Source organism: Cryptomeria japonica, chromosome 9, assembly GCF_030272615.1.
Source record: "Cryptomeria japonica chromosome 9, Sugi_1.0, whole genome shotgun sequence".
Classification (NCBI taxonomy): domain Eukaryota; kingdom Viridiplantae; phylum Streptophyta; class Pinopsida; order Cupressales; family Cupressaceae; genus Cryptomeria; species Cryptomeria japonica.
Window position 1 is genome coordinate 612,612,251 of NC_081413.1, and position 13,963 is coordinate 612,626,213.

The following is a 13,963-nucleotide window of genomic DNA, read 5'->3' on the forward strand; positions in this document are numbered from 1 at the left end:
GCCTTTATTGTGTTTTTGTCTCCAATCTTCTCTTGTGACAGGTATTTTGCTAACAGGTGTTCTTGGGATCTTCGAAGTTGTATTTTCTCAACTTCTTTAGTTTTATGCTTCTTCACTTTGTTGATGTCATGATTATGAGGTTTACGCTTTGTGTTGCTCCAGCGAGTTGATGAGCCTTGTTGTTGAGGATTATTTCATGTTTATGGTATATTTTGATTGCCCTTGAGATTGCTTTTGATTCACTATATTGCATTGAGGCTCTTGATTGTTATAGATGGCTTTGAATGCATATGAGTTGCTTATGGATTCTTTTGGATGTTTCTTTGAGCCTTCTTGTTGTTGTAGTTTTTTTTTTGTAACATGTTAGGGGCACTGGGCTTTCATGTGATGACTAGGGTCATGAGAGATAGGTTGTTAGGAGGCTCCTTGTAAGGATGCTTAGAGTCTAGACCACCATGGCACATTGGAATATTTATTTATTGTAAACAATTGATAACATTAATAATTAATTAGAGGGTTGGGTAATTAGGACTCATCTAATCAAGATAATTAATAGTTGTGAGCCCCAAGACTTGATCCTAGGGAGCATGTTTTAGGATAATCTTGGGAAGGCCATTGCGATGGTAAGTCAATCTCCCTTGATTCTCTTAGAGGTTGAGATGGCTCCACATGTCTATTAGGATTATGCCTTTCAGGGTAGTTCTTTCTATGTTTTGGAGGATAGCATGTGATGACACTCCACTGCTACATGTGTCCTTTGTTTGATTTATGCTTATATCTTGATTGGTTGGAATTCCTAGAGCTAGGAATTATATTTGTGATTGCCTTGTGATTGACTTATGATTATGAAGGGTTGAAGTGATTGACTTGATCAGTCTCTTTGGTTGATAGGTGTCATCTTAGGTCTAGAGTGTATGTTGGAACCTTGTGTCATTTTCTAGCACGGGGATGGTTCCTTTGGTTCCATATGGTCAGGTGTTTGATGCCTTCTTCCATTGGGATGTCTTCGTTGGTTTCTTCGTGCATGGATTTGGATGATTATTGTAGTAGATGGATGTAATTGATATTATGATATTTGTAATGTATTTATCATGTAAATTATGTAGATGAGGTTATGTATTTAGAGAGATATCCTCTTGATGTATAGATCTTGTATTTGTTATGGTGGATGTTTCCTTAGGACTTGGCATATATAATTGTAGAGGTGAACATTAAGATGTATTATGCATTTATACTTGAAAATAAATGGATTCATGTCATTAGATGGTTGTGATGAATATTGGATGTTTGTAATGGAATTATTGTCATGCTTAATTGTAATGGTTAGATATAGAGTGGTGTATGGACCTCAACATCTATAATAAATATAATTAGTGGAATTATAAGTTAGAAGAGAGTTAACTTTCTAAAGTTCCTATTAAATTTTATAGAGAAATATAAGATAGTTTCAAACATAATTGGACAAAGTGGTCTCTAGACCTTTCCAGATTATTTATGCCCATAGGCTCCTTTCAATGTAAACATCTGTATAAGTTTTGAATCACAAATATTTTCATATATGCTAATATTTATGTATTGCATCCAATTCTTACCTATGCATCATAACTATATTCTACTCATATATGATTCTTCAAGAACTTCTAGAAGACTTGATGTTTATTATCCAAACCCCGTGCCAATAAATCATATAGTAGTCAGCAACTCACATCCCCAATATGAATTTTATTTACTTAAGTGTATTCGTAGACCTCAAATTTGTTATACATCTCCACATGGGAGTGTTTCCATCCATTCCTAGATCTTTTTTCTATTATGTATTTGTCCAAATGGGCATTTTATGGTCGTAGTTTTTCTCAAGTGAAGGCACTGGGCTCTGTATACATTCCAACTTCCTCCTCTGCGTATATTCGTTATTCAAAAGTACACAACATTTGTGAATTTTCTTTAAAAAAATTATTGAGAGGCCTTCGTCGAGTAGACTATATACCATGGCTCAAAGATTTTGGACATCAATTATTATGAATTTGAATTTAACTCTATTACTTGAGCTATGAGGAGACATGTCACCTAAATCCAAATTATAAAAAGTCTTGAATTCAAATGTTTAAGCTAGCGGCTATCATATTTTTTTATTTTTATTTTCTAAAGAAATTAAAATATATATATATATATATTTTAAATTGATTATTTTGAAGAAACTTTTAATCATTTTTATCAAATAATGGTTCAATACAATATATTCTTAATGAGACATATATAAATCATAAGAATAAATTAACAAATAGATTTTTAATGCATTTTATTTTTTTCATCTAATAATAAAAAAATTCTACCAAAAATTTGGAGATAAGGTAAAATATTGATTATAAGAAACTATCAATCTCTTTACATTCAGACAACAAACAAATTGTTCACAAGCTATATCTAGCTTCTTTTCATAATGGTGTTATTTTCTTTCTTTTAACTTATCAATTGTTTTTATGTCTAATTTCATGTTGAACCTAAATAATGATTTATGATGGAGTGAGCTCTTTACACCATCATGACAACAAATATGATGTCATCCTCCAACTCAAGTTATTGAAACAACCTTTCACTAACAGATATGTGTAAAGTAATGTTTTTCTCTCTTTTCTATCCCAACTACAATTTAAGGAACTTTTATAAAATAATTGTTTATACAATATTGTAAACTTATTTTTACTAGAAAAATTATCTTTAACACATCTTCTAAAAATTTCATAAGTTTCAAGATACTCTATGATAAAATGTTATGCTAGACATACAAAAGGAGTTTTCAAATGACTAGTTAATATGCAGTTTTAAAGATAGGAAGGTCGAATCATTAGGCTCTGATACCAGAATGTAAGGTCACTTTTCTCCAAAACTCAATTAAGTAATTGCAACAGAATCAATAGATTAAATGTTGATGTTGTTGGCTTGATGATGATTGTAATATATTCATCATATGTTGTCATTGATGAAACACATACACACACATATGTTTATATTGTCTACCGGTGTAACTTCAAGTTGTTTACACTACAACCGATATACAAAGACATTTATCTCTAAACGATACTTTGTGACAACTGGTATATGCATAGAAGACAACCAATGGATACACATTAATCAAATCAACATGAAGATCAAGCAGAGACTACAACAAGAGATTCAAGGATAAAAGTTCATATATTTAACTCCAACCGATATTCATTATTTGTGTGATGAGTTATCACAAATCATGATGAGTTATCCCACTGACAATTTTTGGCTATATTTTTGTGATGAGTTATGATCACTTGACCAGATACACTGCACCTAGGTAATTGTGTTATGCTTTCTTGAGGCCGACATGAAATCTAAATGTCTATATATTGACATCACAATGAATTATTTTATATGAGAGAAAGTGATATGTTGTGTGTGATAGACAAAAGTGTTAAGATGCAGAGTATGTTGAGAAGCAGTGTTGAATATGCTTAGAAGGATCTGATCAAGCAAGTATTGTGCTACTCAGACAGATCAAACCAATCCTGTTGTTTTCTAACAATCACAACAGAATTAAAATCCCCTAACTTGGTAAGCTCTAACAAGCTTCAATGTTCAAATCCTCTAATAGGGTGATCCATTAGTTTGGATTCAGAAATCCACCACCGAGGTTACTCCTAAGAGGGTATTACTTTTCATAGGGTATAAGCTTCTAATCAAGCTTTGGGATCTCTAACAAGATTCGCTCCTAGTAGAGAACTTTGTAGACCCTAACCGGTCAGTTATCTATTATTGCAAATAGTTAACTTGTGAGTTCCCTCTCACTGCGGTTTTTACCTATTTGGGTTTTCCACATACAAACACTTGTGTTATGGTGGATGTTTTACTTATTAAGTATGTTGTTATATCATTTTGGATTGCATGCATTGTGTTTAAAATTTTTGTTAAGTTCATCTACCGGTTAGTGTTTGAAGTAGTTTTATTTTTGGTGTCACTAATCCCCTCCCCCCCTCTCAGTGCTTTTCAAGTTCATCAATTGATATCAAAGCCTAACTTGTTTGAAGCCTAATCGCTTAGAAGGGAGCCTTGAAACCACCATGGGGGACATGAGCTACTTTGAGATGGCCAGAGAGCTTGAAGCTAGTAGAAATGAGCTTGAAAACCTTAGGGTCAAACTGAAAGCTTCACAAGTCAAAAGGAGAGAGCTAACTGAACAACTGTTGGAGATATCTAATAATAGTTCTTTAGATGAGGCCAATATTGATGCTTTAGCCGAGGAAGTTGAAAAGTTAAATGGTGAGAAACTAAATCTGAGGAGAGAGCTAGAAGGTCTTACTATCCGCATGAGTCAGGAACTAGAAGCCAGAAGAACAACTGAAGATCTTATCAAGGAAAGAGATCAAGAGATTGCCAAGATCAAGTGGTAAAATATCACTATGCATGAGCATTTGGTTGCAGAAAGAGAAGAGAAAGAGAACTTACAGCTAGATCTTGAACTAGCATCATCTCTAAGAGAGAACCTATCAAAGCATAATAAGGAACTCACCAGGAAGCTCACCGAAGCTAATGAGAAACTAGAAAAGTTCAACAAGAGTTCTACCTTGCTAGATGAACAAATCCAATCACAAAGGATGAAAGGTGATACCTCTGGACTTGATTTTAACATATCTAAGAAAGGAGAATCATCTGGTACAAAGAGAAACACTCTTAAGAACAAATATGCTCCTAAGATCAAGAAACCTACTGGTAAGAAGGTCTTTAAACCTGTTTGTTTTGTTTGCCATAAACCTGGTCATACTGCAAATGTTTGTAGAGACAAACCTAATAGAAATGCAAGCTACAATACTAATGCTAGGTATGTGTCCAAGAAATTTAAAGGTCATTGCTTCACATGTGGAATGCATGGACATAGATCAGTTGAGTGCAGATATGGAGCAAATAATCTTGTACCGCATATGCATCCAAGACCAAATGGTAACCAGATGAGGAACTTTGACAACTGAGTCAACATGAATAGGCAAAGACCCTACGACAATTGGTTTAGTCCATTTGAGATGGAAAAGGTAACAAATGTCATTTGCACCCTTTGTAATAACTTTGGTCATGTGGCGATGAACTATAGAAGAAGAAATGGGAGAGGAAATGCAGGACCTTGGAAATCATCTGGTATGGCCTGCTATCACTGTAACAACTGGGGCACTTGGAAAAATTCTAGAGATCCAAGAAGAACCAACCAGTCAACCCTTTTAAAGATGAGAAAGGAAAGCATAAAGTTAATGTTGAAGAAACAAGAGAAGAAATGAATCAAACTTGGAAGAAGAAAAGTGATGATTCACCTAGAGAACAAATTATTCCTTCACCTAGTGAAGAGAATCCTACACCAGTGAATTAAGCCTTTTAATATGGCTAAGGGGAGATTAATGGTAAATCCACCTCCGGACCCCTTGAAATGAATGAGCGGTAAGAGAATTTGAAAGCATGAAAATTTGATAACTTTTTGTCATTTAGTTATCAACTAGTTTTCTCCTTGAGCGGTGAAATTAGGGTTTATAACCCTAACAGACGAGCATTTAATGCAGTTGGTAAAAAGAATAAAAGCGAGTTTTTACTTTTTTTATTTTTACCCTAACGCATTTGAGAAAGAAATTTGGAGCGCTTGCTGAGCTAAGAAAGTTTGTTAGCTAAATTCAGTTGAAGTTGCATTAAGATTTGTGTGTTTGAGCTGATTTGAAGGTTGTAGAAGATCGAACTGGTGTGCATTTGGGCATTCAACCGGTAAATGAGGTAGCGTGCGTGAATTAAGGTATTTCTTTGAAAATCCTGCTTTGAATCTTGTTCATCTGAAATGGCATCATCTTCAAAGTTTGTAGAAAGGTTAATGATTACATTTGATCCAACGGAAGTTGTAAAAGCAAATAAAATTGTGTCGTATAATGCATTATCACAAGTTCCTAGTGGAGTTTTAGTAAAAGGAGATTTGTCAAGCTATATTGATTGTAAGATTGAGGATCTAGGATCACTGTATATTTACACTCAATTAAAATCCCTCTGTGATGAGAATGGAAAGATTCAAACAAAGTATGCCAGGGTTTTCGAGAAAGGTTTTCACAACACCACTTACTTCCTTGAAGATTTTGAGGAAGAGCATATTAGAATTATTTTGAGTCGGGTTCATGGTGAGAACATGTACTTAGAGAGAACTCACACTATAACCAAGGAAGCCATTCAGGTTGTAACTGGTTATTATTCAACCAGTGAAGTACCTGAGCTGAGGCGAATCTCAAAAGAGACGGTATACTCTCTAACCGGTTCAACATCTGATAAACGTCCTTTTTCTGTTAACAATATCAGGGACCCAGCAATGAAACTGGCAGCTATGGTTATAGGCTACTTGGTATTTTACTCCAGTAGACTAAATAGTGTTCCATCAGTAGCACTACACACAGCTTACAAGATGATAGCTGAAAATGCTAATTATGATCTTTGCGAGGCTATTAGGAGACAATTGTTTCTAAATCTTCAATCTATCAAAAAGGAAAATAGTCTAAAGTGTCTCAAGCTGAAACCAAGCATCTTCAAAATATAAAAAGAAGGCAAAACTGGATATTGTTGTAGTTTTGGATACTCAAGCTGAAACCAGTATTGCTCCTATCACAAGTGGGAAAGGTAAGAAAAAGAAAGCTGAGAATGCACCTCCAGTGATGAAGAGTACAAGAATGACATGAAGTGTCCAAAACAAAAAGGAATCGGAACCTAAGGTGTATATGAAAAAGGAGAGAAAGAAAAGAGGTCGGAAGTTAATTCTTCAAGAAGAATCTGAAGGAACTAACACTGAAAAAGAACCTAAAAAGATGAAACCTACCAATAGAGTAGCCGGTTCATTCTTTGTCTTGTCTTCTTGGGTTTTTCTTCAGACACAGTTTCTTCTGAGTCCGGTGAGTTATTCCTTATCTTCCTCATCCTCTCAAAGACTTTGGCAGGTGCCGCTTCTGGTTTCTTCTTTGCAGGTGACTGCTTGGTCACTTTGGGACTGGCTATAGTAACCAGTGCCGATGTCGAAGGCATTGCGTTTCCTTTCTTTTCAAGAGGTTCTACAACCGGTGCAACCCTTTCCAGATAGGTGTCACTTCTCTTTGCCCTAGGATCAAGGGGTGAGGTGATTAGGGTAGAAGCATACCCGTCCAACATATCATACATCACCTCATAGCCCATAGGCTCTACTTCTTCCTGTCTGGGCTCAACGGCCTCCATTATGCATTCATCCACATTGATGATAAAGTAGATATCATCTTCATATTTCTTGACAATGTCACCAGATATCCTTATCCTTTGGCTCATCTTGCGCCTAAACTCATCAAAGTACTTGTTCAGAACTTCAGGGTAATCGATTCCAACTGCTTGCAGGCTCTCTTTGATCTGCTTGGTAACCGGTTGGTTGGTAGACCACTAAATATCTCCAATTCCTGGGAAATAACCTTGGAAGTAGAAGAATAACCCTACCAGTAGTTGTCCAAACTTGAATCTTAGTGCATTATCCTATTTGATTGACGTAAGATTCAACATAAGTTGTCTTTACATACAAGTGCATAGATCAAATGATGCATCTTCTTTGATCATCCAGTAAGTGGCATTTACCGCTACAACAGAGACAAAATTAATTCTACTAGCAGAGAATGTCCGGTATCCTATCACCATGCAGACATACTTGACCAGATCATCCTTGATTGAGTTGACGGTCATGCCACGTGAGTCACTAACTAAACCGGTGAGCTTGGACATTTCCATCTTGCTGACCTTCCTTAGGGCTGGCACTTCCCCTGTATTGTAGAAATCGGTGATGACATGAATAGCTTGCAGTGTGATATCATGCGTCCACTCTAGGTACACCTTGTCACCATGAACTCTGCTTAGAATGATCCTAATGTGGTCATCTGTGAAATCCTCTAGGAAGTAAACTGCATTGTGAAGTTTCTTCTTCTCCAAAATGCTATACTTCGGTTTGATCTTTTTATCCTTCCCACAGAATAGACCTAGCTGAGAATCGATCACAAGAGACCCTAGGTCTTCGATCTTGCAGTCTATATAATCAGAAATGCCTTCTTCCACTATCACACTAGTCGGTACTTGAGACAAGGCATTATATTTCGACTTTCGTTGTATGAAATCCATAGAATCGACAGTTGCACTAGAGCTATCATGAGATGTGGAAGCCATGATAAAACAGAAAACTTGAGAAATACCTTTCAAAAATTGAGAATTTAGGGCTTGCAAACTCCACTTCGCCTTCCACTTCGTCGGTTGTTGAATCACCACTTTGATTTCTTCTCTTGACCGTTTGATATTTGCTTTTGAATCTTCTTCAGGGTTTCAAGATTTCTTTGAATCGCAACACAAATCACTTTTTCTTTGCTCTGCACTTGAAAAACTTCTTCGTTCGAAAAAAAGATAGTGAGAAATGATTTGAAAATTCCTTTTAAACATATTCCTCACCTACCATAATAAATGCTCCACCATTAGGGAGTAAACCCTAATTTTCCTGTTACCATTTCTGATCTTCTGCCAAATGATAGGTATCACATACCGTTTAAGGTCTTTTATCGGTGTAAACCGGGGGTTCGTAGTGTTTCACCATTTTCTCCCCCTAAGCTTTTCTGATGCTTAGTTTGTTGTTTCTATTATTTCCACACTAGGTGCAGAAACCAGTTCTTCTTGCAACACCGCTGGTTTCTTCTTCCAGGTTTTGTTCATATCCACTTGAACAGTGTCAATATCAATCTTTCCTTCCAGAGTGACCGGTACAACATCCGATATACTTTTTCTACTTCTGCAGAATCTCGCAATGTGACCCAATTTGTTGCAATGATAGCAGACCATTCCAGGTGCTCTCCAAGGTCCATTATTCATGTTACCGTTCTTCCTTCTGCATGTGGCAGCAGTGTGACCATGACCATGACAAATCAAACAGTTTTCTCTCCATCCGGTTATCGCTTGATAGCCACCGCTTCCTGACTGATGATTAAAGGTATTAAACCGGTTGTGATTCTGGTTCACAAAAGGTTCCGGACCAACTCCTTGCGTCCTTTGAGGATATCTTCCAGCGTTGTTCATAACAGACCTGCATTCAGATGCTGTATGCCCAAACTTGTTGCATGCATAACAGTTACCATTGAATCTATAGGATCTAGGCTTATCATTTAGAAAATAAGGAAAATTATTGTAAGCCTTACTCCTACACACATTGGCAGTATGTCCTTCTTTGAGACAGTTAAAGCAAACAGGTTTAAACTTTTGCTTACCTTTATCCTTTGATGCTGGTTGTTTCTTCAATGCTCCAGCATTTATACCAGAGTTCTCACCTTCCTCATGACCAGAATAACCAAGTCCATCAGTATTCTTGACAGGTTTGGCAGATTCAAGCTTTTGCTCTAGCTTGACAGTACTCTTGTTGAACTTGGCAAGTATTTCCTTTGACTCAGAGAGTTCTTTGGAAATAGCAGCATTTGTTTCCATCAGGTTTTCATTCTCAAAGATGGCAATGTTCAGTTCTCCTTGCATGTCTTCCTTTTCTAGTTTGCTCGCATGGAGTTGAGCAGTTAGGGCACTGATCTCTTGCTTCAGTTTGGAGGTTTCATGATCTTTGTCTTTGACCAGATCTTCAGCTTTCCTCCGGTTCTCAAGCTCTTGGCACATTCGAATAGTCAGTCCTTCCAATTCTTTTCTCAGGTTGGAATTGGATTCACTCAGCTTTTCTACTTCTTGGATCAGGGCTTCCATGTCTGCTTTATTAGAAGAACTATCTTCAGATAGCTCCATCAGCTTTTCAGCATGTTCTCTCCTTTTTGCTTGAGATGCCTTATATTTGACAATAAGATCATCATAGGCTTACTCAGACTGAGTGAGCTAATGAGTAAGTTCCCTCAATGTGTATTCCCTCATATCTCTTTCCAAGTGGTTAAACTTATAGAAAGGTAGGATCTGATACCAATTGATGAATACTAAGAGGGGGGGGTGAATTAGTATGCCAAAAATCAATGTACTTAAACACTTTTCTAGACTAATAGTAAATCGGTAAAACAGTTTAGCAGACAAACCGGTTAGCACACATGCAAATCAAATAGCAAATAATGCATTCACCCATAGAAGCAAAAACACCATAACACAAGAGATTTTGACGTGGAAACCCAAATGGGAAAAACCATGATGAGATGGAACTCACAAGTAACTATTTTCAGAATAGGAACCAGACCGGTTAAGGTCATACAATGTTCTTTACTAGAACAAATCCTATTAGGAATCTCAATCTTTGTTAGGAGATAAGTCCGATTAAAGACTACCTTGCTAGAGGATTTTAGATCCACAGATGTGAACCACCTTGTTAGAGGATTTACAAAAGGATTTTGGGCCTACCCGGTTAAGGGCTTCAAACTTGTCGAAGATGTGAGTAATTAACAAGTGAGTGATCTAGCTAATAGCACAGATTACTTGGTTAGATCCTTGATAGCTCGTTCCTAATGCATTCCAGCATTACTTCAGTCTTCTACACATTCACACTCTCTCTAACTCATCAACCACCTTGAACCCTAGCAACAACCTAAAACCCTAGACATGATTTCCTTATAAAGGAATCTTATTTCATGTCGGTCCAATCGGATTACAATACAATTTCCTAGGTTTAATGCATCTAGACATATTCTGTAACATGACACAAAAAGCACCGTTAAAGTGTCGGCACCATCAAACAATCAGTGGATGGTAACTCTTCACAAAATGCCGATTGATAACTCATCACAGAGTATTACCGGTTCATACAAAATATCGGTTTTAGCAAAATACCAGTTGTCGGTTTGACAAAATGAAGACTGGGAAATATGTGTTCTGCCACTTTGATCCTTCGTACCACTTGAGATCCTCAAACTGCTTGGGGTCAACATACTGGTTCAGATTGGTAAACACTTTCTGCAAAACACCAATAGTCTAAGGACTATAATGCATCATACTGGTTGGGAACAATTGCCGGTTGATCATGACTCATACATATAAAAGTGATCTCAATGCAAGTGTGTGTCCATCAATGGCAATCACAACATAATCATCAAAAATGCCAACACAGTTATGATGGTGTCCTTGAGCTCTGATAATGAGATGGTGATTATTCTGGTAATTCAAGTTATTGTGGTTGTTGTGGTGCAATTCATGTTTATTGTGAATGTTTCTAGATCGTGTTTTATGTATATTTGTGGTTCGCATTAATTATTGTGCACGTTATTGAAGATTTTATTTGTTCAGTGATGTTCTTCGTGTTATACAACATTCTTGGTGGTTGTAATGTGTTGTGTGTTGCATGTTTGCAGTGTTGATTTGGGTCCAGACTATGTCTTATCCAACATTATTTTCGTCCACATATGTTGTTGTAGCGTGTGAGGTTATTATTTTGTAATTTGTATTGAGGGTTTAGCTGACCTTGAAATATAGGTTGATGACTTGTATAAATAAATGTAATAATCATGTAAGATATATGGTTGCGATCTTTGAAAGTGCGTATGGTCGATTTGTATGTTGGAACAAGTGATTTGATCTTTCGAAAGTGTGAAGGAGAGAAGAGAAGTGTTGGAGAGCAGATTGTGTGCTTAATTGAAACTATATCCAGGCATATGGAGATGCTATTTTCACAGTTCATGTAATCTGGATTGTTGTCTAAATGTTTTTGTAAGTCAGTGAGACTTCGTGTAAGGTAGTGAGCCTTCCCTTAAGGTTCTAGCCTTTCTAGGTTTCTTGTAATTGAGAAGTGAGCTCTACAAAGTGTGCCTGAATGCATGTGCATTCCCCATTGTAATATTTCATTTACTCCTAACAAGGTATCATCTCATTGTGGGTAGGTTCCCACCATGGTTTTTCTCTTAACCAAGTTTTCCACGTCAAAAATCTTGGTGTTATGTGTGATATTGATGTGGTGTTGTTCCATGCTTTAACTGTTAATCATCAGATCTGATTTGTGGTTTAAGTTGCAGAAAGTTTTTGTGCAAACTTATTCACCCCCCCTCTCAGTTTTCTACCTTTTTCCAACAATTGGTATCAAATCTAGATCCTTCGAAAGAATCTTGACCGCTTGAGGAAGATCCGAGATGACAACCTTTGCTTTCAAGAAGGATAGTCCAAGGTTTGATGGAATGAAATATACTCTCTAGAAAATCCGGATGCAATGTCATTTGAGATGCATAGGAGAAGAGTATTGGAAGATCACTAAGAATGTATATAATATTCCTCAGAATGGTCCTACTACTTTGGATGAAGTTAAGGAAGTAGAATATAATATCATAGCGAAGGAAGCATTTTTGAGTGTCTTGTTAGATTCTAAGATGATGAATGTAATGGAATTAGAGACTGCACATGAGATCTGGATAAAACTAGAGAACTTGCATGAAGCAGATAGTCATGTGAAGATTGCTAAGTTGCGGAGCCTAAAGGCTAAATATGAGAACCTGAAAAATTATTGAAGATGAGAATATCACCTCTTTTATGCAAAAAGTAAATGAGCTTGTGTGTAGAATCAGATGTGCCAATGGAGTGCTAGAAGAGTCTGAGATTGTTTCCAATGTACTGAGATCCTTGCCTCTTGCCTATAAACATAAATTTTCTACTTTCAATGAAATCCGGACTGTGACAAATGTAACAAGAGACATGTTGATTGGTAAACTTGTTGCTTTTGAGCTGAGTGAGTTTAAAGACACTCTTCCTAAGATTGAATCTGCATTCAAAGCTACTATTTTCGGGAAGTAGAAATATGATCCGGGAGCAATTTCTACAAAGGTACCTAGATATGAGAAAGAGTTGAAAGAGATGGAAGATGAAGAAAGAGAGCTTGAGGAGCCTGAAGCACTTATTTCTAGAAGATTGCCTAAAGGTGTCAGCAAGTATGAAGGTAAGTTACCTCTTAAATGCTTTTCATGTAATAAGATAGGATATTTTACATCAAGGTGTCCAGAAAGAGATAGAAATCCTTGGAAGCCATTTAAACCATATAAACCTAAATATCAGTTTAAGTGTTATTATGTTGCTGATGAAGACGTGACAGATGATGAGTCAAATAAGGTAAACTCAGGAGATGAATTTGTGTTCATTTCTATCAAGGAAGATGGTCCTGTAACTACAAATTCTACAAGCTACATTAATGAGGAGAAAGCTTTAGCTGCTAAAGTAGAGGAGAAAGATGAATGGGTAATTGACAGGGGTTGCTCTCATCATATGACAAGTGATAAAAGAAAATTTGTAAACTTTGAAAAGTATGATGGTGGTATAGTAAGATTTGGTGATAACAAAGCTTGTGTAATTCATAGTAGAGGTTCTATTTCTCTTGATGGTAAGCACAATACTGATGATGTGTTGTATGTTGAAGGATTGAAGCATAATCTTTTGAGTTTTGGTTATAGGGTTGATAAGGGATATAAATTGCAATTCAAGAATAGAAAATGTGAGATCTTGAGTAGCTCCGGAACTAAGATTGCATCAGGAACAAAGACTAAAGGTAATATCTTTCACTTGAAAAATGATTAAAGACATGTCTAGAAATTGTGCAATATGTCTACCAATGTGTTACTATAGATGTCATGTTACTATGAAGTATCAATGCAATAATTTTTCAGTGATCTATCTTGATGTTTGCAAGAGACGTTAAGTGATTCCTAGATGCATGCTAGATCCAACATAATGAAACAAAATAAGAATCATGCTTTTATACAACATCTTATAATACAATTTGAGATGTTCTAAGTTCAATTAGACATGCAATGAATACTTGAAAAAAGAAGACATGTGTTCAATTTTGAAATGTGAATTTAAAATTAGAAGAATCAATCTTAAATAAAAAATAGACCATATACACGTTAAATCTATTTTTATAATATAGAAATCAATACTCATAAATAAACTTTTACACTAAAACCAACCAAACCAAAACACATCTATATCAAATAAA